Source organism: Coregonus lavaretus (genome assembly GCF_964263955.1).
Source record: "Coregonus lavaretus genome assembly, chromosome: 38".
Taxonomy (NCBI): domain Eukaryota; kingdom Metazoa; phylum Chordata; class Actinopteri; order Salmoniformes; family Salmonidae; genus Coregonus; species Coregonus lavaretus.
The window spans coordinates 26,681,897-26,687,896 of NC_140025.1; positions in this window are offsets into that span (position 1 = coordinate 26,681,897).

A 6,000-nucleotide genomic window follows, 5' to 3' on the forward strand; every position below is an offset into this window, starting at 1 on the left:
TAAGGGTTTTGCCACCAAGTACTAAGTCATGTTTTGCAGAGGGGTCAAATACTTATTTCCTTCATTAAAATGCAAATCAATTCATAACATTTTTGACATGTGTTTTTCTGGATTTTTTTATAGTTATTCTGTCTCTCACTGTTCAAATAAACCTACCATTAAAATTATAGACTGATCATTTCTTTGTCAGTGGGAAAACGTACAAAATCAACAGGGGATCAAATACTTTTTTCCCTCACTGTACATGGTTTCCATCAACAACCACAAAAACCCCATATTGTCTCTGTGTGTGTGTTAATACGTGTGTGTGCACGTACGCATCTCTGTCGCCATCTATGTCAGTGTGCGGTTATCACTTATTTGTTCTCTCTGAGGTCAGTAGCCTATATGGGTCAGTCGCTGTCATTCTAACTTGCTTATATGGGAGATGTGGTACCTTTATCTCTGCACAGCTCCCAAGCAAAAGGGCTGACACCACAAACCATGCTGTCAGTCCCCTGCACCCACATTTAGCAGACCCTCTCATAAAGAGTGACTTACAGTATACAGTATCACAATCATTCCAAAATAACCTCTATCAGCCAGTTCTGTGCAAGTCAGATCTGTGCTAGTAAGCTAGTCAAATTCTGTGGTGGAAAAGGTACCCAATTGTCATACTTGAGTAAAAGTAAAGATACCTTTAATAGGAAATGACTCAAGTAAAAGTGACCTAGTAAAAAACAAATTTAGTATAAGTCTAAAAGTATTTGGTTTTAAATATACCTAAGTATCAAAAGTAAATGAAATTGCAAACATTTACTTAAGTATCAAAAGTAAAAGTATGAATAATTTCAAATTCCTTATATTAAGCAAGCCAGACGGCACCATTTGCTTGTTTTTTTAAAATTTACGGATAGCCAGGGGCACACTCCAACGCTCAGACATCATTCAGAAACAAAGCATTTGTGTTTAGTGAGTCTGCCAGATCAGAGACAGTGTCACACCCTGATCTGTTTCACCTGTCTTTGTGATTGTCTACACCCCCCTCCAGGTGTCGCCCATCTTCCCCATTATCCCCAGTGTATTTATACCCGTGTTCTCTGTTTGTCTGTTGCCAGCTCGTTTTGTTTTGTCAAGCCTACCAGCGGTTTTCCCCTTGCGCCTGTCTTTCTCAAGTTCCTGGTTTCCCGGTTTTGACCATTCTGCCTGCCCTGACCCTGAGACTGCCTGCTGTTCTGTACCTTTTGGACTCTGATCTGGATTACTGACCTCTGCCCACCCTTGACCTGTCGTTTGCCTGCCCCCTGTTTTTGTAATAAACATTTGTTACTTTGACACTGTCTGCATCTGGGTCTTCTCCTGAAACGTGATAGGCAGTAGGATTGACCAGGGATGTTCTCTTGATAAGTGTGTGAATTGAACCATGTCCTGCTAAGCATTCAAAATGTAACAAGTACTTTTGGGTGTTAGAGAAAATATATAGAGTAAAAAGTAAATAAATTTCTTTAGGAAATGTAGTGAAGTAAAAGTACAATTTGTCAAAAATATAAATAGTTAAGTACAGATACCCAAAAAAACTACTTAAGTAGTACCTGAAAGTATTTTTACTTAAGTACTTTACACCACTGGTCAAATTAAGAACTCCTGTGCCTAACCTTTAACCTCAACTTAGTTTTACCTGAACAGAAAGGGAAATTAACAGAACAGAAAATAACGGCTGTTCTGTGGTCAGAGGCAATAGGACAGCTTCCAACTGTGACATGTTATCAAAGTGTTCCTCTGTTTGTTCTCAGGGCAGCATAGTTTTCCTTAGCTCACTGGTAGAGGATGGCCCTTGCAACCCTAGGATAGTGGGTTTGATTCCCGAGACCACCCGTACATAAAATGTATGCACACTTGACTGTAAGTCACTTTGGATAAAAGTGTCTGTTAAATTACACAAAGATTTTACAATGTATACTGAATACACTTTCTAGCTGCATGCTGACATTTTAACATTATGTGGCCCCTCTAACTTTCAGAGGAGAGACACAGAGAAAGAGAGACAGACATACAATGAGAGATAGAGAGAGACACGTTATATGTCGAGAGAGAGTCAGAGAGAGAGCTCCATCAGTAAGGTAATACAGAGTGGAGTAGGAAACGTTGCTATGTGGAGACACAATCATGATCATAAAAACATATTTTGAAAGTACTTGTGTGGTAATGATTTGCCAGGCTTAGCCGGAACTGGAAAGTGTGGTTACCATGCACAGACAGGAGGGCAAGAGAGGTCTTAGTGTTTGAGATGTGTTCAGGTTTTAAACTCTCTTCCTCTTGCTGTGACATACACAACCACAAGCTCACCAATAGCATCTTAATTGCATTAAATGCTCATAAGATCATTTTAAGATACAAGGGGTATGATGAATTATGTTTATTTCTGTTTATGGAGACGTTTTTTTTTTTTTTTTTTTTTTTTTTATTTCACCTGTATTTAACCAGGTAAGCCAGTTGAGAACAGGTTCTCATTTACAACTGCGACCTGGACAAGATAAAGCAAAGCAGTGCGATAAAAAACAACACAAAGTTACATATGGGGTAAAAAAACATAAAGACAAAAATACAACAGGAAATATATATACAGTGTGTGCAAATGTAGCAAGTTATGGAGGTAAGGCAGTAAATAGGCTATAGTGCAAAATAATTACAATAGTATTAACACTGGAATGCTAGATGTGCAAGAGATTATGTGCAAATAGAGATACTGGGGTGCAAAAGAGCAAAATAAATAACAATATAGGGATGAGGTAGTTGGGTGGGCTAATTTCAGATGGGCTGTGTACAGGTGCAGTGATCGGTAAGGTGCTCTGACAACTGATGCTTAAAGTTAGTGAGGGAGATAAGAGTCTCCAGTTTCAGAGATTTTTGCAATTAGTTCCAGTCATTGGCAGCAGAGAACTGCAAGGAATGGCGGCCAAAGGAGGTGTTGGCTTTGGGAATGACCAGTGAGATATACCTGCTGGAGCGCAGACTACGGGTGGGTGCTGCTATGGTGACCAATGAGCTAAGATAAGGCGGGGATTTGCCTAGCAGTGATTTATAGATGGCCTGGAGCCAGTGGGTTTGACGACGAACATGTAGTGAGGACCAGCCAACAAGAGCCTACAGGTCACAGTGGTGGGTAGCGTATGGGGCTTTGGAGACAAAACGGATGGCACTGTGATAGACTACATCCAATTTGCTGAGTAGAGTGTTGGAGGCTATTTTGTAAATGACATTGCCGAAGTCAAGGATCGGTAGGATAGTCAGTTTTACGAGGGCATGTTTGGCAGCATGAGTGAAGGAGGTTTTGTTGCGAAATAGGAAGCCGATTCTAGATTTAACTTTGGATTGGAGATTCTTTATGTGAGTCTGGAAGGAGAGTTTACAGTCTAACCAGACACCTAGGTATTTGTAGTTGCCCACATACTCTAGGTCAGACCCGTCAAGAGTGGTGATTCTAGTCGGGTGGGCGGGTGCCAGCAGCGTTCGATTGAAAAGCATGCATTTAGTTTTACTAGTGTTTAAGAGCAGTTGGAGGCTACTGAAGGAGTGTTGTATGGCATTGAAGCTCGTTTGGAGGTTTGTTAACACAGTGTCCAATGAAGGGCCAGATGTATACAAAATGGTGTCGTATGCGTAGAGGTGGATCTGAGAGTCACCAACAGCAAGAGCGACATCATTGATATACACAGAGAAAAGTGTCGGCCCAAGAATTGAACCCTGTGGTACCCCCATAGAGACTGCCATAGGTCCAGACAACAGGCCCTCCGATTTGACACACTGAACTCTATCTGAGAAGTAGTTGGTGAACCAGGCGAGGCAGTCATTTGAGAAACCAAGGCTATTTAGTCTGCCAATAAGAATGCGGTGGTTGACAGAGTCGAAAGCCTTGGCCAGGTCGATGAAGACGGCTGCACAGTACTGTCTATTATCAATCGCGGTTATAATATCGTTTAGGACCTTGAGCGAGGCTGAAGTGCACCCATGACCAGCTCGGAAACCGGATTGCACAGCGGAGAAGGTACGGTGGTATTCGAAATGGTCGGTGATCTGTTTGTTAACTTGGCTTTCAAATACTTTCAAAAGGCAGGGCAGGATGGATATAGGTCTGTAGCAGTTTGGATCTAGAGTGTCACCCCCTTTGAAGAGGGGGATGACCGCGGCAGCTTTCCAATCTCTGGGGATCTCAGACGTTATGAAAGAGAGGTTGAACAGACTAGTAATAGGGTTTGCGACAATTTCGGCGGCTAGTTTTAGAAAGAAAGGGTCCAGATTGTTTAGCCCAGCTGATTTGTAGGGGTCCAGATTTTGCAGCTCTTTCAAAACGTCAGCTGTCTGAATTTTTATTTATTTATTTATTTCACCTTTATTTAACCAGGTAAACCAGTTGAGAACAAGTTCTCATTTACAACTGCGACCTGGCCAAGATAAAGCAAAGCAGTGCGATTAAAAACAACAACACAGAGTTACATATGGGGTAAAACAAAACAAAGTCAAAAATACAACAGAAATACATATAATATACAGTGTGTGCAAATTTAGCAAGTTATGGAGGTAAGGCAATAAAATAGGCTATATTGCAAAATAATTACAATTAGTATTAACACTGGAATGATAGATGTGCAAGAGATGATGTGCAAATAGAGATACTGGGGTACAAATGAGAAAAATAAATAACAATATAGGGATGAGGTAGTTGGGCGGGCTAATTTCAGATGGGCTGTGTACAGGTGCAGTGATTGGTAAGGTGCTCTGACAACTGCTGCTTAAAGTTAGTGAGGGAGATAAGTGTCTCCAGCTTCAGAGATTTTTGCAATTTGTTCCAGTCATTGGCAGCAGAGAACTGGAAGGAATTGCGGCCAAAGGAGGTGTTGGCTTTGGGGATGACCAGTGAGATATACCCGCTGGAGCGCAGACTACGGGTGGGTGTTGCTATGGTGACCAATGAGCTAAGATAAGGCGGGGATTTGCCTAGCAGTGATTTATAGATGGCCTGGAGCCAGTGGGTTTGACGACGAACATGTAGTGAGGACCAGCCAACAAGAGCGTACAGGTCACAGTGGTGGGTAGTGTATGGGGCTTTGGAGACAAAACGGATGGCACTGTGATAGACTACATCCAATTTGCTGAGTAGTGTGTTAGAGGCTATTTTGTAAATGAAATCGCCGAAGTCAAGGATCGGTAGGATAGTCAGTTTTACGATGGCATGTTTGGCAGCATGAGTGAAGGAGGCTTTGTTGCGAAATAGGAAGCCGATTCTAGATTTAACTTTGGATTGGAGATTCTTAATGTGAGTCTGGAAGGAGAGTTTACAGTCTAACCAGACACCTAGGTATTTGTAGTTGTCCACATACTCTAGGTCAGACCCGTCGATAGAAGTGATTCTAGTCTTTTACACATTGAACTCTATCTGAGAAGTAGTAGGTGAACCAGGCAAGGCAGTCATTTGAGAAACCTTTGCTGGGACTATGGCTGGTGAGTGAGCTGCGTCACATACGCCTAAAATAACATTGTGGGACTGCGGTTGGGTTTGGGACCAGCTCTTTCGGTAGCCGGCGGGAGTCAGACAGAAAACCAGCTGGTGCGGTGGGAGCAGGATGAAGAAATCGGTCCCGGGCAGACCTCTACCAAAGATGTTCTAATAAGATAGACGACATCCTGTCGTTTCCAATGGGAGGCAAGTGAGCCGAGTAGGTGGGATCAAGTGTGGAGATGGGTTTTTCAAAGTCATATTTATTGGTCTATCAGATGTCAGTCAGATGGCTTAGTGACGTAAATAAAATAAATCGTCATCATATTCAAAAGAAGTTCAAATGAGATGCAGATGTTGGACGGGAGATTTGGAGAAGAGGGACTTCAACACTTGATTTGATGTAGCTAATGTTAAGTAACAATTAGTTGTTGAATACTTTTATAATGCTACCAAGATAGAAAACCAAGTTACAAATATATAGTTTAATGTTATACATTTTATAGAAATGAGATATAAAAAAGTTT